This window comes from Cnephaeus nilssonii (assembly GCF_951640355.1).
Source record: "Cnephaeus nilssonii genome assembly, chromosome: 21".
Classification (NCBI taxonomy): Eukaryota; Metazoa; Chordata; class Mammalia; order Chiroptera; family Vespertilionidae; genus Cnephaeus; species Cnephaeus nilssonii.
In genome coordinates, this window is record NC_137092.1 from 43,287,570 (window position 1) to 43,308,849 (window position 21,280).

Genomic DNA, 21,280 nt, shown 5'->3' on the forward strand with positions numbered 1-21,280 from the left:
AAGCCTTTTCTCAAAATTCTTGCCACTTCTCTGCGTGTCAATTTTAATTCTACGGAACATTTTCTTCGGTGGTCACGACTGCCAACTGTGTGCAGGTTCTCAGGCGGCTGCCTGTCGGCTCAGATCCAGGCACTGTGACCAGCTCCACGGCGGGAGGCGGGCCTGGTGAAGGGCAGGAGCTGACCCGGGCCACACCCCTTCCCCAGCAGGCGAGAGAACATGGACACTGTGGCTCAAAGCAGTGAGGAAGGATGAGAAAGGGACGTGGAGAGCAGAGGGGCGAGCGCCGGGGAGTGCAGGGGCGGGGTGCACTGGGTCGATGGGCTCTGAGCAGTGTGGACGGGAGGAGGAGGAGGAGGAATGCTGGGGGCCTCCCTGGCTGCCCCTGCTGCCCCAAGGAGGGCGGACACGCTGACACTGACTCAGACAGGAGGGCAGCGGAAGAACAAGTGACAACCAGGTAAAGACGCACGTAAGGAGAAACCAAGATGGCAGCATAGGTAAACACCTGAACTGCTGCCTCGCACAACCACTTCAAAACTACAACTAAAAGACAAAACGGACACCATCCAGAACCACAGGAAGGCTGGCTGAGTGGAAATTCTACAACTAGAAGGGAAGAGAAAAGCACAATGAGACTCAGAGGAGGTGCAGAAGGCAGAGGTACGGAGGCGTGTGTGCAGAGAGGGCTGGCAACTGAGTACACGGTTGTCTTTCTCAATCGGGAGGGAGACACAAGCTCCCAACTGCTCTGAACTCCAGTTCCGGGCGAGACTCTGGGGACCCAGACTCATATGGGGAGAAACTGGACTGTCTGGCATCGGGCGGAACTTGAGGGCGGCTTTCTCTCAGAGGTACTTGCAGTGATTACCGTGGGACACTGAGACCCAGGGGCCTCTTAGGGCAGGGCTGACAGGAAGCCATTGCTGTTCGCTCTGCCCTGAGACTCTGCCCCATCCAAGCTGAGTGCAGAGGCTTTTGCATATGAATGGCCTGGTCCTTTGAAATCTAAACTTACCTAACAAACTGCAGCTGAGTCAGAGAGACCCAGAACATCCAAAAGAAGGCCCAAGGCCTCATAGCAGCTTGCATTGCTTCACAGCTGGACCTCATCTGGGCACCTCCAAACCCCAAACAAGAAGAGGAATCTGCAGATCTCTCCGTAGCTCCTGCTGGGTGGCCTCAGGCAGAGGCTAAATTAGCACCTCCTTGGAGATCCAAGAGCCAGTGTACCCAGGGGTCAGAGTAGGACATCCAGATTACAACTCCTCAGATCCATAAGGGACACACTCAGGGGGCAGACTCAGTGAGCACCAAAGCCCCACTGAAGCAAGTCTTGTCTCATAAGGGTGTCTCCAGCACAGAAGTTCTCCCATCGTAGACACAGCTGATCCTCACAGCCAATTGGCCTGGAGATCAATTCCTCCCAGTGATACCAACAACAATCAAGGCTTAACAACAACAAGACAGCCCACAAAGGGGTGCACCAAGAGTGTCCACCTCAGGTAACTGGGGAGGCTGAGCCACTGTGCTCTATAGGACACCTAGCACATAGCCACTCTATCAACTCAGTGAAGCAGCTAAAATGTGGAGACAAAGAAACAGGTCACAAATGAGAGAAATGGAGGAAAGCAAACTACTGGATATAGAGTTCAACACCACGGTTATAAGGTTTTTCAAGAATTTTCTAGAAAAGGCCGATAAATTTAGTGAGACCCTCAAGGATATGAAAAAGAACCAACTAGAAATTAAGCATATACTGACTGAAATAAAAAATAATATACAGAGATCCAACAGCAGACTAGAGGATCCCAAGAATCAAGTCAAAGATTTGAAATACAAAGAAGCAAAAAACACACAACCGGAAAAGCAAAAAGCAAAAAGAATCCAAAAATATGAAGATAGTGTAAGGAGCCTCTGGGACAACTTCAAGCGTACCAACATCAGAATTATGGAGGTGTCAGAAGAAGAGAGAGAGCAAGATACTGAAAACCTATTCGAAGAAATAATGACAGAAAACTTCCCCCACCTGGTGAAAGAAATAGACTTACAAGTCCAGGAAGCGCACAGAACCCCAAACAAAAGGAATCCAAAGAGGACCACACCAAGACACATCATAATTAAAATGCCAAGAGCAAAAGACAAAGAGAGAATATTAAAAGCAGCAAGAGAAAAACAGTTAGCTACCTACAAGGGAGTACCCATATGATTGTCAGCTGATTTCTCAACAGAAACTATGCAGGCCAGAAGGGAGTGGCAAGAAATATTCAAAGTGATGAATAGCAAGAACCTACAACCAAGATTACTCTACCCAGCAAAGCTATCATTCAGAATTGAAGGTCAGATAAAGAGCTGCACAGATAAGAAAAAGCTAAAGTAGGTCATCACCACCAAACCAGTATTATATGAAATGCTGAAGGGTACTCTTTAAGAAGAGGAAGAAGAAAAAGGTAAAGATAAAAATTATGAACAACAAATACATATCTATCAACAAATGAATCTAAAAATCAAGTGAATAAAAAATCTGATAAGCAGAATAAACTGGTGAATATAATAGAATCAGGGGCATAGAAAGAGAGTGGACTGACAATTCTCGGGGGGAAAGGAGTGTGGGGGGTGTGGGAAGAGACTGGACAAAAATCGTACACCTATGGATGAGGATAGTGTCGGGGGGGTTGGTAAGGGAAGAGGGTGGGGTGGGAACCGGGTGGAGGGGAGCTATGGGAGGAAAAAAGAGGAACAATTGTTATAATCTGAACAATAAAGATTTATTTAAAAAAAAAACACCACACACACGTGAGCCTGGCTTGTGGTTGGTTGAGCATCAACCTATGGCCCAAGAGGTCATGGATCAATTCCCATGCCCAGAGCATATGCCCAGGTTGTGGGCTTGATCCCCAGTACGGGGCGTGCAGGAGGCAGCCAATCAATGATTCTCTCTCATCATTGAGGTTTCTCTCTCTCCCTCTCCCTTCCTCTCTAAAATAAAAAAAACATCTATTTTTTAAAAAAAGAACACAAGTGAGAGAGGAACTTGGTGAGAACACCCCACATGCTAACCAAACACTGATGGTGAGGCCATGAGTTATTTTTCCTCTTTTTTCCAAGTTTTCAATAAGGACATATTTTATAATCTTAGTCATTTTATCTTTTAATTATTGCAAAGGTCCCTGAGGACCTTTGAGCCCGAGAAGTTGGGCCTACCAGGCCTGGGCACAGGCCGGGGCGGACCTGCCGGAGGCCAGCGTCCCCGGGGGGCCCTCCCCGGGGGAGGGGGCAGAGGTGCTTGGAGAGCCAGGAGCGGAGAGCAGCACTGGTGAGGAATGCGGGGTCTGGACTTTAAAGTTGTCTGGTTTTCACGCTCGCGCTCACGTGGACCGGAGGGGAAACAGTGACATTCCCCAAACTCCTTAGGGATTCAGAGGAACTGCAGGCGCTGGCCGGCCGGGGCGGGAGGCGTGCGGGGCTGTGACTAACAAAGACCAGGCTCCCGGAGGAGAGCTCAGTGCCAGGCGGAGGCCCAGCACGCGGTAGAGCAGCATGGAGGTGAGGAGGAAGGCGGGGTTTCCCAGCTGAGGAGGTGAGCGGCTGGGAGGACAGGGAGGCCATCGGCGTGAGAGCTGGACAGGGACTCTGAGCCTCGTTCCAAACAGAAGGCGACCCTGGAGCCGCTCTGCCTGTGGCTCCCGAGCTGTGACCGCATCTCCCCCGGAGCACAGTGCCAGCCCCCTGCCGGCGTCGCCTGCTCCTCTCCCCTTGACGGGCGGTGCGGGGCCTGTGCCCGCCTCCCGCTGCAGGGCCCGCACCCAGCCTGGGAGAGCAGGACGAGCTGCTGCCTGTTGAGTAGCCGGTGAGCTGCAGGGGGCTCGCACCGGCGCCCCCGGGAGCCGGCTGACGTCCCCAGGGGCGTCAGGCCCACGTCTGTGCCCGCCAGGAGCCTCGGGTTCCACAGGGAAAGGACCACCACCTGACCCAGCCCTTCCGGTGCGGCTCAGGCTGGTGTCGGCTCTGAGCAGAGCGGCGGAGCGGGAGGCCGTGCTGTGCCCGCTCACTCTGACCCCCAGCAGCGTTCCCAGCACAAAGCGGCCTTCCCGCACAGCGAGCGGCTGCCCTCCCCAGGGCTCTGGCCTGGCATTTCCAGGGAGCACTGGGGTCAGCAGCAAAGCACACGGCACGGCCACCGGCCGGGGAAGCCAGCAGCACACTGCCAGCCGGGACCGACTCCAGGCAGCCTGGCCAGAGTCAAGAAAGCTCACAATCCATCCAGAGGAGTTAAAGCAACCCAGTTAGTCAGGTGTGACGGCACATTGGGCAGTTGAATGTCAACCGTGAGGACAGGAACCGGGCGTCCTCACTGCCCCCCCCCCCCCCCCCCCTGACCAGGTGAGGGTGAAAGGTCAGCTTCTTGGATTCGGCAGCTCCAGCCATAGCAACCCGTCAGCAAAAAGGCCTGCACAGGGCCAGTGGGAGTCTCCTCCCTTAATGCAGAAATTCCTGAGCGGCGGCTCCCGGGTCACTGCCGGGGTTGAAGGCAGGACGGAGGGGCTGAGTGCCAGAGAGGGGCGCCGGGGCGCCGGCACAGGAAACGCACGCTGTGTGGGCGGCCGCAGGCGTGCCCGTGTGTGTGGAACAGAACAAGGGCCCTGAGCACAGACCACGTCCTTTCTAAGGAAACAGGGCGCTCCGACTCCCCAGCTGTACCAGATCCTCAGGGCAGGGCGGTGGGAGGCGCGGCCCCCTCACACCGGCTCCGCCCGGACCCTGGGCCTGCTCCACCCTCACTGCTCAGGGGCCAGAAATGTCCCTGAGCTCAAAGCAGTCGTGGAACAGACGTGCAGGGGACGTTTCCGGGCTCACCGGTGACTGGCACTGCCGCACATGGCTGGTCTTGCCCGCACCGCCCCGGGCTGGAGTGCTCCTCGGAGAGCTCAGAGCTAGACGTGAGCAGCAAAGGGGGAAAGTTCTAGAATTCATTTGGAGCCTCAAATAACCCCAAATAGTCAAAACAATCTTGAGAAAGAAGAATAAAGCTGGAGGTATCACACTTCCCGGTTTCAAACTCTATTACAAGGCTATAGCAGCCAAGACAGTGTGATACTGGCATAGAAACAGACAAACGGCACAGAATGGAGAGCCGAGAAATAAACGCAGGCATATATGGTCAACTGATGCTCAACAACAGTGTCAAGAACATGCAATGGGGAAAAGATAGTCTGTTATAAATGGTGTCAGGAAAACTGGACAGCCACTTGCAAACTGGGCTCTTATATTCCCCATACTCAAAAAAATCAACTGAAAATACAGTAAAGGCTTAAAGATCTGAAACCATAAAATTCCTAGAAGAAAACATTAAGGGGGGGAATCCTTAATATTGGCCTTGGTGATGATTTTTGGGGATATGACATTAAAAGCTTAGGCAACAAAAACAAAAAATAAAAAGTAAGACTCCATCAAACTAAAAAGCTTCTGCACAGCAAAGAAAGCCAACAGAAATGGAAAGGCAACCTGTGAATTGGAAGCAGACATTTGCAAACATGTACCTGCTAACGGTTATATAAGAAACTCCTCTAACTCAATAGCAAAAAAGCGTCTCACCCAGTGGAAAAAAACGGGCAAAGAGCCTGACCAGGTGTTTCTCCAAAGAAGGCAGACAAACGGCCCGCAGGCACACAGAAGGTGCTCAGCATCGCCAGTTGTCAGGGAAACACAAGTCAAACCACAATGAGATAAAACCTCGCCCCGACAGGATAGCTATCGCCAAAAAGCTAAGTGTTGGCAAGGATGTGGAAAAGGGCACCTATAGACTGTGGCTGGGGATGGAAGTTGGTTCAGCTCTTGTGGAAAACACTATGAAGTTTCTTCAAAAAACTAAAAATAATCCGGCCGGCGTAGCTCAGTGGTTGAGCATCAACCTAGGAACCAGGAGGTCACCGTTCGAATCCCAGTCAGGGCCCATGCCCGGGTTGCAGGCTCGATCCCCTGCAGGGGGGCGTGCAGGAAGCAGCCGATCAATGATTCTCTCTCATCATTGCTGTTTCTATCTCTCTCTCTCCCTCGCCCTTCCTCTCTGAAATAAATAAAAGTCTATTTTTTAAAAAAACTAAAAATAAAACTTCCAAACGACCTCTCTGTCCCTCTTCTGGGTATCTGTCCAAAGGAAATGAAATCAGGGCCTTGAAGAGGTGCCGGGCTCCAGGCTCACTGGGCACTACTCACAACAGACCACGTGGGAACAGCCCGCGTGTCTGAGGAGCAGCAGCCGTGTGGGAACACGGTGGCACACATTAGCTTTGCAGAAGGAGACCTGCCCCTGGCAGCGACACAGACGGACCCGAGGACACTGCGCTGAGGGAGGCAGCCTGCGCGGCGGCCGTCTGTGTGGGCCCCGGCGAGCCTCACGCAGAAGCAGCAAGCAGTGCTGCTGTCGGGGAGGGGCGGGCATGAGGGAACGCTGAGCGAAGTGTGCATTTATGCAGACGACTGAGTCTAGCGATCTCGTGTCTTGCTGATGACTACGGTTAGTACCGTATGAAATACTGGAGATGAGCTGGAAGAGTCGGTTTCGGGTGCTCATCACGCCGCCGTTAAATCGCAGCACCGGCCGTGTCCACATGCCCGTTCCAGAGGCCAGGCCGGGGCAGGAGGCGGGTCTACAGAGGCCTGCTCCGACCACGAGCCACAGACACCCACGCAGCCTGGTGAGCGACCCCCCCCCCCCCCGCTCTTGTCCCTTCGAGTGTGAAACAAAGAGCCCCCAGGGAGCAAGGCCAGGGAGGGTCAGGCTACACGAAGACGAGCCCAGCTGCTCCCCCCACAGCCTCCCAGGGAGCCCAGAGCCGCCACACCCACCCAGGACCGCACTCGGGCCGTGCTCCTGCCTCTGCACTAGGCCGCCTGAATAACAACCTGCGGAGTCTTCGGTGTCTGCAGAGGGGCACATGCTCAGCCTACAGGCAGAGCGGGCCCAGCACTCTCAACAGCCAGGCGTCTAGAAACCCAGACTTTGCCCTTGAACCAGGAAACAGCTATCTGTGGACAAGGGAATGGCCTGGAGCGGAGAGAGTGGCTTCCCCTGGTCTCAAGCAGTCACGAGGAAGATGCAGAGAAAGCAGAAAGGCGTGCGTCTGCAGAGCCCCCGCCCCTGCACGCTCACTCCTGGAAGCAGGGCCGCCTGGCCTTCAGAGGTTGGAAAAGAACCGCCAATAGGTGAGTGTGTGGACTGGACAGTCCCCGAAGCTCATGTGGTGAAGCCCCGCCTCTCCAAGTGCTCACACCTGGAGACAGGGCTCGGGAGCACTGAGGGCTAAATGCGGTTGTAAGCGTGGGCCCACCCTGACAGGGCGGATGGCCTCTAAGAGGAGGAAGAGAGCACCTTTGCCCCATGGGTGCGGGGAAGGTGACACAGAGAAGGTGGCGTCTGCACCCCAGAGGCCTCCCACATGGCAGGCTGTTGACTCCCTGCTGACTCCTGACCTGGACTTGCAGCCTCCGGGACCGCGGCAACGCCGGTCACCGGGCCGGCATGGCTCGGTGTTTAAGTGTCAACCGGTGAGTCACAGTGCAATTCCCAGTCAGAGCACAGGCCCAGGTTGCGTGCTTGATCCCCAGGGGCGGCGTGCAGGAGGCGCCGATCAATGATCCTCTCTCCTCATTGATGTTTCTCTCTCTCTCCTTCTCCCTTCCTCTCCGAAATCAATAAAAACGTATTTTTAAAATGCTGTGTTTATGGCATGGGTCTGCGGGATTCTGTGTGACAGCCTAGCTGACAGACAGCAGAGGTCCAAGTCGCCTGCAGGCTCCCCCTCCCCCGCCCCTCCAGAACCAGGGCCCATCGGGCTCCCTCACCTCATTGCGGGACGAGAGCAGGTGACAGCAGTGAGCACACAGGGTGGGCGGGCACCCCCAACAGCTTCCTCAGGGCGTGCGGAGCCTGCAGCGCGGGGCAGGCTGAGGTGGGCCAGCAGCTCGGCGGCGCCGGCCCCACCCGGAGCCCCGCTGTCCACAGCAGCGGAGATGAGGACATGAAGGCGCTCGGTGGGAAGAGGAGGCAGGGTCCTGGGACAATTTGGGGCTATCACCCTCATCCTACCACCCAGAGATAAACTGACCCCCATCCGTGGCAGGAAGCGTGGGGCGATGCTGGGCAGGGTGCCACGCGGATCACCGTGCACACGCCCCATCAGTGGCAGAGCGGAGCGGGCACCCCATGGAGCCCCACCACCATGTCCCTGTAGAGAGGAAGCACGCCACAGCACGCGCGGCCTGGGGAGCGAGCGCGGCCGGCGCCGGGCAGCGGGGGGGACGGGTTCTCAGCCTCGGCGGGAGGAGGCAGGCGTGTGCCGCGGCTGTCGCTGCTGCTCTGCCAGCCAGCAGCCCCGCGGGCAGGGGAAGGGTGGCAGGTGCAGCCGGGGCCGCACTGGCCCCGAAGCAGGCGGGCCCAGCACCCCCGCAGCTCAGATCCTCACGGCGCCCCTCCGCACACCCGCCCGCAGACCAGGCTCAGAGCAGCGTGCCTCCGCTGTTCTCCCCTCAGGTCACGCCGTCCCACCCCCACGAGGCCCTCGTCTCCAGCGGGCAGCTCTGGCAGTCCCTCCCCACTCCTCTTCTCAGGCATCAAGACAAGGAAAGTCAACCAAGTGGGGGTTTGAAATGCACACGTCGGGGAGGACTTCAAGCCGCCTCGTTGGCGCTCCTCACCGGCGGAGGCCACGGCCGGGAACCGGTGCAGAGCCCCTTCCCTCAGGCGCCCCGCCGCCCAGCACGCTGGCGGCAGACATTCCGTGCAACACGTGGCTCTGCTCTCGGCCCAAGAAGCTCGGCTCCAGGCCGCCTTCCGGAGGCTCAGCTGTCCGCACACTAGCGCGTCCTGCCCCGCGAGAGCGGGAGACGTGGGCTGGGGGTGTTCAGCCACAGAGGGTTTGGAGGTGGAAAGGATGGTGAAGACCATTCGTTTATCCCTCTTCCTTCACAGGTGAAACCCAGGCCGAGGAGAAACCGCCTGCGCACGTCCCACACCGCTAAGCGGCCCCACGCCAGGCCTGAGCGTCCTCACTTCCGAGTCTGCAAGTGAGCCTCCTGGGAGCACCTCTCATTCCGGCAGAACTGGGCTCTGTGCTGTCTCACTTGTGCACACACACACACTCACACTCACATACATGCATACACATGCACACACACTCACATACATGCACACATGCACGCGTGCACGCACACACTTCAGCACTGCTCCCAACTTGAAGCTTACACCTGTGGCTGCCCAGGTACAAGCTCGCAGGTCAGCCTGAGTCCCAGGAACACCTGGGTCCCACACCAGTGTCCAGCCCTGGAGGGCACAGCAAGCACTGCTAGAAGCCGTCCCTAAGCTAATTAAACACCAGCTTGTGCCAAAATTGCAAACATGAAAGCCACATGGAGTTTCAGACCATAAGTGAGATTCCCAAAGAGAAAAAATTACCCATGAGTCTATTCTAGGAACCCATTGCTTTCAAAGCAAATCTGAATGGGGGTGTGGCCGCATTTCCCTGCTGCGCTGCGTTCGGAGGGCTCTAGGCCAGGTCGGCGGGAAAAGCCAATGGAACCAAGGAGGTGGAAGCACATGTGATGCTCACAAGTGTGTGTGTGCACATGTGTGTGCACGTGTGAGCATGTGTGCATGTATGTGAGTATGTGAGTGTGTGTGTGCGCAAGTGAGACAGTGAGCACAGAGCCCAGTTCTGCCGGAATGAGGTGCTCCCAGGAGGCTCAGTTGCAGACTCGGAAGTGAGGACGCTCAGCCTGGCGTGGGGGCCGCTTAGCGGTGTGGGACGTGTGACACTCCTTCTCCCCCTCAGCAGGAGGACACCCACCAGGAAGGGAGTGAGCAGATGGAGTGACGGGACGTTCACCTGTCATCGAGGCCAGGGCAGCGCCCAGCTGGAGTGACCGAGCCCCATGGTATCTCTGTCCTAACTGTCAGGCGAGAGGCACACAGGGACCTTGGCGGCGTCTGTACCATTCCTCGCTGGGAGTTATTTCTGTGCCATCACACAGAAGGAAGTTCAGGGAAAGACATAAAATGCTGAATCCTATGCCTAATGGCATGAATCACAAGAGCCACCTGTAAGCTCCACGCGCACACACCTGTGCGCACACACATGCACACACATGCATAGGCAGGCTTTCCCGTCAGCACAGCCGGCGGCTCCTTCCAGAGCACCTCAACATCTGGATCAGGCGCTGGGAGGGGACGGCATGAGCCAGGGACCCCCCCCCCCCCGCCGCCCCATCCCCCTGGTTCACGGATGGAAAAACCGAGGCCGAGGGTGAACCAGGTCTCCTGAGGTCTGGCATCGTGATGTCCCTGTGCCCAGCGCTTCCACTCCAGCCCTTGGCCCCACCTCAGCTCTGCCTCCCGAGCCAGGTGCGCCAGCTGCCCCCTGGGCTCCAGGGCCAGAGCCCTCATTTGCCTTCCACTTAATCAGCATTTGCACACAGAAGTCACAGTTCTTAATTCCAAGTGGGTAAACCAAGCAATTAGGCTAGTATGCTGCAAACCGTCCTGAAACCCAGAATATGGGTTTCAGCCACAAACCCTTAGAGGTGAAAAGTGGTCCATTCAACTACACCCCAGCATTGGAGTGGCCGGGGTACGCGCTTGGGGGGTATCACACTCACTGCAGGGCAGGAGAAGGGGCAACGAGGGGCTCACCCGCCCACGCCCCCCCTGCTCTGCTCTGCGGGGCTACCCAGGGATTCCAGGAGGTCCAGTCTCCCCACCGCTCTGGTTTAGAGGAAGCACGAAGCCACTCAAAGCCCCTGACTTCACCCCTGTCCACCTCCCAAGAGGACGGAGAGACTCGATGGACACTGCAGGGACACAAGCTCCGGCAGTTTCATCAGGGGTCACCGTGTCCTGGTCCCCCGGCAGCTCCACCGGGGGTCACCGTGTCCTGGTCCCCCGGCAGCTCCACCGGGATCACCGTGTCCTGGTCCCCCTGCAGCTCCACCGGGGATCACTGTGTCCTGGTCCCCCTGCAGCTCCACCGGGGATCACCGTGTCCTGGTCCCCCGGCAGCTCCACCGGGGATCACTGTGTCCTGGTCCCCCTGCAGCTCCACCGGGGATCACCGTGTCCTGGTCCCCCGGCAGCTCCACCGGGGATCACCGTGTCCTGGTCCCCCGGCAGCTCCACCGGGGATCACCGTGTCCTGGTCCCCCGGCAGCTCCACCGGGGGTCACCGTGTCCTGGTCCCCCGGCAGCTCCACCGGGGGTCACCGTGTCCTGGTCCCCCTGCAGCTCCACCGGGGATCACCGTGTCCTGGTCCCCCGGCAGCTCCACCGGGGATCACCGTGTCCTGGTCCCCCGGCAGCTCCACCTGGGATCACCGTGTCCTGGTCCCCCGGCAGCTCCACCGGGGATCACCGTGTCCTGGTCCCCCGGCAGCTCCACCTGGGATCACCGTGTCCTGGTCCCCCGGCAGCTCCACCGGGGATCACCGTGTCCTGGTCCCCGGCAGCTCCACCGGGGATCACCGTGTCCTGGTCTCCCAGGAGGTCCACCGGGGATCACCGTGTCCTGGTCTCCCAGGAGCTCCACCGGGGATCACTGTGTCCTGGTCCCCAGGCAGCTCCACCGGGGATCACCGTGTCCTGGTCCCCAGGCAGCTCCACCGGGGATCACTGTGTCCTGGTCCCCAGGCAGCTCCTCCGGGGATCACCGTGTCCTGGTCCCCAGGCAGCTCCACCGGGGATCACCGTGTCCTGGTTCCGGGAGCTCCACCGGGGATCACCGTGTCCTGGTCCCCCTGCAGCTCCACCGGGGATCACCGTGTCCTGGTCCCCAGGCAGCTCCACCGGGGATCACCGTGTCCTGGTCCCCCGGGAGCTCCACCGGGGATCACCGTGTCCTGGTCCCCCAAGACGAACAGCCAGCACTCAGCAGCAGACAGGAAGTCCATGCAGAGCTGTGCTCTCCATCTTCCTGAAGGGCTGTCTTCGCAAGACTGAGAGCAGCGCGCAGCTCCGCCCATCTCCTCCTGCCGCAGGTCCCGTCTCCTCCTGCCGCAGGTCCCGTCTCCTCCTGCCGCAGGTCCCGTCTCCTCCTGCCGCAGGTCCCGTCTCCTCCTGCCGCAGGTCCCGCAGCGCCCGGAAGCCGACGCCAGGAGATGTGGTGGCCACACGCTCTCCGGTGGGATGGGACGAAGGTGAGTTGCCATGCCCACCCCACCCCGGCAGTGGGGCTGGGACCTGCAGGTGAGGCAGGGGCCCTGGAGAAGCTGTGGGGAGGTCTCTGCCATGCGTCACGTCGGCCCCGCTTGCTGAGTGGCTCTGTGTCGCAGGCAGATGCTGAAGGACACTGATCCTGTCCTCACTACCTCTCGGCGGAGCAAGGCCCCAACCCTGAGCGGGGAGACACCCGCCTCTCTGGCCTCCGCAGCCTCTGCAGCCCGAGCTCTCGGCCGGTGCCGAGTGTCCAGCTGCCACTGCAGCCGGCGCGGGCAGATGCGCGGGGAAGGCTCCACGACGCTAGTGACAGGGAGTGGCCTGGGCGCGAGCCGCAGCCACGGGGTCACGGTAGGTGTGTGGCATCAGCTACCACAAAGACCGGGGGAAGTCCCCACCTTGTGAGCCGTCCCCATGTCCTCCCAGGCACGAGGGCCTCACATCAGCCTCTGGCCTCAAGTTTCTTAAAAACATCCTAAAACACCTGAGCCTGGCTCTCCCTCTGCCGCCACCACAGGCACGTTTCCGGGACTGTAACCAGCAGTCCCCTGCCCGCCATCGCCAAGGGCAAAGGTTAGAGAGAGAGTCACAAAGATCAGACACGTCAGGCCTCAGCCCCTCCGATGCGTACCCCGGAATGAGGAGCCCCAGAGGGAGGCTACAGCCGGCACCTGGTCTGCAATGAGCCTCCATCTCTGGCTGGTCCCGTCCACACCGCGGACTGAGCAGCGGAGCCGTCCACCCTCTCCTATACCCTTTGCTCATCCCTCGCTCACCAGCCTCGAGTCCCACTTTCCAGGTCAAGGCCAGAACAGGTGGCCCCGCGCCCTCAGACGGCAGGCAGCGCGGGCAGCTCCCACCACCTGCACCTGCAGGGGACGATGCGGTGGCCCTCCCCTCAGGCACCCGAGGGTCTCCCCTTCCGAGCCTGACAGCAGCCCCAGGGACACACCTTAACCTGGGACAGTGTGGCACAGGCAGACAGGACCCTGCAGCCTGGACACTCCCCGGCCAGGCATCCCCGCTTCCTCGCTCAGAAAGGGCCTGAGAGGGAGGCCGGCACAGCCCGCCTCCAGGGCCGGGTGAGTGGCCCGACAGTCCCCCCCCACCCCCACCCCCGGGCGCTGCACAGGCCGGAGGCGGAAACCGGTTTCCTCTCAGGCCGCTCCCCAGGCTTCCTCCCAGGCTCTCAGGGACATTTCTCAGGACAGACCAGGCTCAGCCTGCAACCAGCCCAGGAAACCGGCTACAGGCACCCAGGCTGCCGAGCCGCCGCCACTCCTCCCGCCGCCGCCTGCTGCCCGCCCTCCCCTCCCCCGGCAGGAGGACAGCCAATGAAGTGGCCCCATCCTCAGTTAAACTCCAGACAAAGCGGGGGTCCCCTCCTCGTTCCCACTTGCGTTGGGTCCAAACCCCACTTTCGGGGTCGCCTGTGCGAGGTCTCACGGCCCCGAGTCTCACTGCACAGAGGCGCTGCTTTCAGTGTCTACAGCCCCCACGGCAGCCACGGAGCTCAGCACCACGCAGAGCCACGGGCTCTGCCTCACACGTGTGTCTCACGCACTCGCCGTGGCCTTGTCACCCACAACAGGGCGAGACGATGAGGAGAACCACGAATGAACCACTCTTCGCGACTTCTCAGTGGGTTCAGCTGGACAGTGAGAAGCTGCTGCCTGTGAGGAAGGAAACAGGGACCAAGCGCTGAGCCTCCGCCCGCGATCCCCTCCCCCGTTCCCTGGCAGCGCTCACTGCGGGCCTGCCCCCCCCCCCCCCCCGCCCTCACTGCTTCCCTACAGCCCAGACCTGGCTGCACTCTCCATTCCCCCATCCATCCCGACGTTCACACAAGCACCACGTGCCGCACGCCTCCTGCAGTGCCCGGACATCACCTCTCCACTGGCCTCCGGCCTCCAAACAGGGGAGGACGCAGTGCTCAGACCTCAGCCGCAGCACGGGCACCCCACCGACGGAGGCATGAACCCGCTCGGTAGCCCTGAGGCAGTGCCTCCAGCTACATCAGTCAGTCCCACCGGAGAGTGTTCGGGAATCGTCAGGGACAGGAACAGGCAACCCAGCAGCCGAGAGAGCGCAGTCCTGTGGCCGCCATTCAGCAGAGCAGACCAGGACTCAGCCAACGGTGGAGAGGGGAGGCCCATGTACTGCCCAGGAGCACCCTCCTGCCTCTGCCAGCCTGGCTGCGCCTCTCCCCTCCACCGGGCGGCCTGCTCTCCCCGGAGGCTGGCGGAGCCCACCGCCCCGTCCACCAGGAGCCCCGAGCGCCCAGAATCTCCTCTCCCATCAGCCCAGGCCTCCGCTCCAGGCTGAGGGCGCCTGGAGTCGCCTAAAGAGGTTTCGGGCAGAGAGACGGCCCGTTAAACCCATCCTGACAGGACCTGGGCCGCCGTCCTGAGACCCCGGCTCCCGCCCACCGCCTCGGGGCGCCAGCACCACTTCCTGCAGCCCTTGGGTGCGCCGAGGCGGGCCGCTCCACAAACAGGCCAGGAAGCCTCCGCTGCTGGGACCTCCCGCAGCCCCTGGCCTCCCGAGGCCCTGCCGCTCCCTCGGGCCCGGGCAGAGGCTGTGGGCTCCTGGCGCAGGGCGCAGGCCAGCCACTGCCCAGGGGTCAGAGGCGGGTGGGGTCTGGCCGCACAGGAGGCTGGACGAGCACCTCCCGGGCCTCTCTGCTCTGCAGGAAGGCGCGGACGCGTCCTGCCTGCAGAAGGGCCGTGGGTGTCCGTCTCCTGCTGCCACGTGCCCACCACGCGGAGACACGGAGCCGCAGGAAACGGGCCCGGGCCGGCAGACCTGACGCTCACCAGATGAAGTCCTTTAAAACCTGCCCCCGTCCACACACATCAGAAGGGGCCGAGGTGGCACACGGAGGAGCAGAGCGCCCACAGTGGCGCCTGCCAGACGCCCGACACCTGCGGGCGCACCCCGCGGCTCCTGTCCGTGGGGGAAGCGGCCACGGCCTCCTAGCCTGGCCCCCATGCAATCCCACTGGCCCTTTGCTAATCACCCACGTCAGCCCCACCCTCAGCCCCGAGGCCTTCCTGCCCGTCCGCCCAGAGAACCGCCCGCTCCCGAGACCCTCCCTGAGGCCTGTCCCGCACAACAGATCCATGTGAAGAGCAGGAGCTGCCACACGGGGCCCGAGACACGTCCCGGGAAATCTCAGAAGTTAGGTGGATGGCCCAGACCAGCAGTTCCCAAGCTGGCCGTTCAACAGTCACCTGGGGCTAACACACCCAGGTGCTGGGCCCGACCCCGAGCGTCAGGGTCAGGCCTCGGGTGGGCCTGAGACTGCGTTCCTGACAAGGTCCCAGGGAGTGGACGCTGCTGGTCGGGCCGCACTGAGAACCACGGGGCTGGGTCATCCAGGAAACAGGAGACCGGCGGCGGCTGCTGACCGAACACCCCAATCAAGTCCCTTAACTTCAAGGGGCGCCCCTCCTGTCCGAGGGGCAGTTAGCTGGGCACCAGCCACACGCCAGGACACAGGCAAGCACTTGGCCTCCGCTGCCTCATTCTAAATGAACAGGGCAGCCAGGCTAAAGGAACAGTGTAATTACAAAGACAAAAATAATGATGATCATTATTAAAATTAATAGGCCAATAAATTATCTTGATCAGAAGATGAAAAGTCAGTGACAGATGCAGAGGTCAGTTACAGGATCGACCTGCATTCAACCCCTCTTGTCCTGGCCTCTTGAGAGGGGGAGGGGAAGAGGGGTCCGCCAGCTATCTGGGCCAGAGCAGCAAGAATTTCTGGAATCCCTTATCTTCCCCTGCAGCCCAAACACTGATCCTCAGGAAACAGCAAATCCAGGAGTGGCAGTGGGGGCCCTGGGGGCGAGGGCCCTCTCCTGTGCACCCCGGGGGGCCGGAGCAGGAGCAGGCGCAGACTTGGGGCGTGGAGAAGACACCAGGGAACAAGCTGGGCCTGCCTCCCTCCGCCCTGGAGAGCGGCACAGAAGGCACCCCAGCAGGAATGACGCCCAGGAGAGGATGCTGGGAGAGGAGCAGAGGAGATGCTCCCAGGAAGGAGGCGGCAGTGAGCAGAGGAGCTGGGGCGGGAGCCCAGGGCAGTGCCCCCTGCCCGCCAGGTGAGGGGTCAGGGGCCGTCCCAGCTGAACGCTGCGGGGAGCAGGGTCAGTGGGGACACGGAAACGCTGAAAGGAGATGAAGCAGGCCGCTCACAGCTGCCTTAAACCCCCTGGTCCGGCAGGTCCCGCTCAGGGCAGATGCTCGTGGCCGGGGCAGCTCAGATCCTGTCAGCTGGGGGTCCAGTGCGGCCCCTCCTCACTGTGGACCCAGAAGTGCTACGCAGGTGGGCCCTGCTGCCCTGGGCCAGCACCACCTCCTCGGTCCCACCCAAGGTGCCCATCCTGAGGTCTCAGCCGATGACGACGACAATGCGTCCGAGAAGAGGGGCCTGGACTGCAGGGTCCCCGCAGGAAAGGAGGTGAGAGCAGGTGCCAGGAGAAGGAGAGGCGGGCGGGCTCCATGGGAAAGAGACAGGTGTGCTCAGTGGGCACTGGCCAGAGGGCAGGAAGGCCGGTAGGAACGGGAAAGTCATGTGACTGTTGTCATACCAACCACGAAAGGTCAAACTTCACAGAATCCCATCAAGTGCCAATTTCTGGGCCAGGGTCTTGAGTCGTGAAGGCCCTCCAGCACCTGGGCCCGCCCACCTTCCAATCCCACGCCAGTCCCTCCGCCCAGCGGCACCCACACAGGCGTCCCTTCTGCCGCTGGAAGAGGCCAAGCTCAGCCCTGCCTCCCTCAAGTCCTCGACAGCCCCTCAGCCATGAGCAGAGCTCAGCCAGCCGGCAGCGCCCACACCCTTGCTCAGCTCCCACGACACCCCTCCAAAAGGCCTTCCCAGACCAGGGAGGCGGCCGCCCCGCATCCCTCGGCCACACGCCCTTCATGTCCTCACAAGACTTGCCACTGTAACTGGTCTTCCCACCGGAACACAAGTCCTGAGGAGAGACCTCACCCCCCGCGCCCAGCACCAGCTAAGTCGGACAGTGGTGCTCAAACATCTGCTGGCTGAAGGGGTACTTGTTGGACGCCAGCACCATGCACTTCCCTAAGCACAAGAGAGCTGGATCTGTGTGCTCTGTTGCAACTGAATTATTGAACAGTGGTTTGCTTCAAGGAAGAATTACAGACCACTGCCAAAAACATGCCAGTTTTCCCATAATCGATAACTACTGCTAGAAAGAGATACATACTATTTTAAACAATAAAGATTTAAAAATAAATAAAATAAGATAAACCACTACAGAACAAAGAGGGTCTTAGCCTCTCTCCTGGTTTCAATCGGGTGAGGCCTGTCTGGCTGGGATGCTAGTCTGACCTTCTACACGGCAGCTCCGAGCAATAGATCTGGGCAGCTCGTCACTGAGATGCTGACCGTGCAGAGCCCAGTCTGAGACCTCCCGTGGTCCGGCCAAGTGACAGGACGTCTCCCAACACACGCACTGCGATGCACACCCAAACTGGTGTTTGTGGAAGACACTCAGTCTCAGTCCCAGCAACGGCTCGACGCGTGACGGAGAGAGAGTCTCCCACTCACTGCCCTCGAGGACGCACACGACACACACGTGCGCCGAGTGCAGCCCCTCTGCCGCTGTTCCCAATGCTACCTGGTCAACCAGATGGCTGTCTGTGCCAAAGCCGGAAAAACTCAGCCCTTCTCCGTGTTTGCCAGAGTCGCATCTCAGGCCTGTGGAGCGTGAGCGCTGCCCGGCACCCTCCAAACCCCGCGGCGACAGGCGAGTGACCCGGAACTTCCGGGGATGAGCTCTATGGAATGGCCCGGAGACGGCACAGGCCCGGCCCCAGCCCAGGAACACCGAGGGCCTCTCATTACGACCAGTCTGGACGGAATGCCGTCCAGCTTCCGCAGGCCACAGAGAAGTGCCAAGTGTGCGATGCTCACACGGGCATCCTCTGCGTGTAGCGGCGGAGCAGGGACGCTGACAAGACGTCACACCATCACAGCCCAGGGCCCCTCAAACAAACAGTTCTCGCTTCTGGTCCCTGAGGTGCCTGAGGTGGCCGTGCTCGCAGCGGCTTCTATGCCACACCACGCCGCAGCTCAGACCTGGGAAGCCCACACCGCCGGGGCCCACCGCAGCGACAAGGCCAGAACCAGGCCCAGCTCAGCAGGAACGGGCCCTCACATCGGTGACCCCGCGTCCGCTGTCCGCTGCCTGCGCAGGTCTGCACACACCTCCGCATGTGGGAGGGGAGGGGCAATGGGGCAGCATTCGTGTCCAAAGCCTTAGACTCTACAGCCGCTGGACCGCCACAGTCCACGTCACGATGCAGCTCAGCCGAGGAACCGTGGACACGAGTGAGTCACTCAGACCCTTTCAGGCAAAGGCCCCCCCTGAGCCCTGTGCACGCGGCCTGCGCGCAGGCTCCCCGCAGGGCGGTCAGGGCTCCCGTGCATCGAGCACTGCGCTGTGGCTGAGCGGTGCGTGCGTGGAGGTGGGTGGTGGGAGCTTCTCACCGTTGGAACAGGAAGTGACAGGCAGCAAGGGGAGGAGGCCAGACTGACTCACGTGTGATGGATTGGGATTGGACGTGTGGGTGGGAATTCACTTACTTGGCTTGGCTACAGATGGTTACATAGAGAAACATTGGAAGCCACGTGCATACACAGCTGTCAGACCCCCGCACACCAGCACCCAGATCCTGGCTCTACCACCACCCGCTGCAGAGGCGCACAGAGGACATGTGAAGGGGCAGGAACGAGCACAGCTTGGCAGACGTGCCTCAGGTCAGGCTCCAGGTCAGCATCACCAGGGCCAGGCACGCGGACGGTGTGGGCCCCGATGTGAGAAGGGCCCTCACCTTCTCCAAACATATTACCTCGCTCTACGTGAGAAAAGCAGCAGGCGAACCCCGCCGAGGCACAGTCTGACGTGACAGGGACTCTCGGTGCTGCAAGGTCAGCTGACACATGAGAAGACCGACCAGCGGCACAGCGAGAGGGGCCCCAGGAGGTGTGATGGCCAACGTGTGTGGTGTCAGGGGGGCCCGGGACCGAACAGGGACACGAAGGAAAAGCTAAGGAGCTACAGGGCGGATTTACTCAGTCAGCCGTCCACACGGCCGCCTCGCTTGTAACGGCCTCACCCACCTCTGCACAGCGTCAGCCAGGGGAAGAGCTGGGGACAGGAACCGCCTGCGCGCCCTCAGCGGAGGTCCTGTAAGCCTAAGGCTGTTAAAAAGCTTCTTTTTTGAAAGAGGAGGAAGAAAAAACTAAAAGGAAGAAAACATTCCGAGAATCATGCCATGATGGGAAATGGCCAGCCTGGGAGGCCCTGCCGCCCCTCAGAACTCGGACCGGACTTCTTTCTCAGACACTGGGGAGCCACTGAAGGTTCCAGAGACAGGACGGGCCTCGTGCTGGCCCCGAGCTGAGTGCTGCCGCTCCGTGTGCTCCGTGAGGTCAGAGGGACACTCCCACGGGCACACGCGGCCCCGTGTGCACAGGGACCAGGCGCGGACGCTCGCCGTGCGATTAGATGCAGGGGGTTGGGAATGGAGTCAGTGAAAACCATAAACAACAGCTCTCGAACAACCTGGCTGCTGACCCCAGCCCCAGCAAGGCGTGGCTGTGAGGTTTAAAGGCAGACACTCACTCCAGCGGCATCCTGCTAAATGAAGACCAGATGTGCAGGCCAAGCAGGAAACCGCCTCCGGGCTGAGGAAGGGATTATGGGGAGAGAGAGCCGGGGCTGCCAGAGGGGCAGGTGCTGAGGAGGAAGGGCAGGCGGCTCCGCTCCCTGGGCCCCCAGGACCTGTGGGTGGACGGCACGGGCCCTCACCTGGAGGTGGCGCCTGCCCCTGCTCGGCTGCCCAGGTTGTCCATGCTTAGAGCTGCCAGCCCACGCCCCAGTGGGGGGATCTCGGGGCATAAGCTGCACGCCGGGGGTGACAGCCCGGCCCACGGAGGCGGACCTGGGCACGCAGCCTGAACGCACCAGACACGCCTTCAACCCGCACGGCCTCAGCCCTGGAAGCCGCTTGTCGAGCAGCCACTTTCCCCACCCCCCAGAGGCCGGGTGTGGGGCTGAGCCTCTCCCCCTATCGCCTGTACCAACTGGGAAAATGCCAAGACAGAGGGCTCTAGAGGGAAGCTTCTAGAAGGGAGGGAAGCTCAAAGGCTTGTGAGGATACCTGATGACAGACTCGCGCCACCGTGGGAAGGGGTGCTTCCAGGCAGAGGCGCCCGGGGCACGCGCAGGGCGCTGGGCAGTGGGGCGCCACGGGCTGGGGTGCCAGCGGAACCCACGCCTTGCTCAGCGGTCAGCCTCCAGGCTGCAGGCGACGAACCACCTCCACCTGACGCAGGCAGCAGCGAGGAGGAGGGTGGGAAAGCTCCCGCACAGCAGCCGTCTGCAGGGCCCCTGAGGCCGGCAGCGCCCAGCCCGGGCCTGCCCAGCGGGGTGGAGGGAGACGTGCTGAGGAACACGTGGGAGGCAGTGAGGCGACTGGCGTGGGGGCTGCCGAGAGAGGCGTCGGAGGTGCCCTGAGTTTCCAGAGATCCTGATGGATCACTGCCTTCCGGCGAGATCAGAAAAAATAAGAAGCGCCGGGGAGAGGCTCAGAGCAGAGAGGAGGCTGCAGAAATGTGGGTTCCGCTGCGGACACTGAATGGAGGGCCTCTGGGCATCCTAACGGGTGTCTCTCAGGACAGATGAGCCTAAGAGTCTACAGGGAAGTTTATAAAAACCCTATAAAGGCCTTATTTACATCCAGCGCTGGGCACCGTCTGGCAGTGTTCCCAGACCGGAGCAGGCACCGTCGGGGACACAGACAAGGGCTGGGCGCCGCTGTAACAGGCCGGCAGCACGCCTGCGCAGGACCTCAGCCGGAGCACACGACTGCGGCCTCGCCTTCGGCCGCGCCGGGTCCCACTCCCAGCTCCGTGATCTGGGGCGAGTCACCGGCCTGTCTGTGCCTGTCTCCTCATCTGTGAGGTGGGCTGATGGTCACGCGTGGGGGCACTGTGCACAGAGCTGGCACGGTGGGCGAGGCCCCGGTAACTCTGTG

The 21,280-nt window shown here is 60.6% G+C and overlaps 1 protein-coding gene across 5 annotated transcripts in view; it reads right to left on the minus strand.

The window, feature by feature from the left end:
* NOS1AP (nitric oxide synthase 1 adaptor protein) overlaps positions 1-21,280 on the minus strand; it is a 126,709-nt gene that overhangs the window by 61,237 nt on the left and 44,192 nt on the right. The window contains exon 1 of one of the 5 annotated variants that reach the window (XM_079761979.1): positions 12,979-13,239. The exons of the other annotated variants lie outside the window; for them this stretch is intronic. The gene's annotated coding sequence lies outside the window, so the exon portion shown is untranslated. Of the gene's footprint in view, positions 1-12,978; positions 13,240-21,280 lie in introns of those variants that run through there. 5 annotated transcript variants of the gene reach the window in all.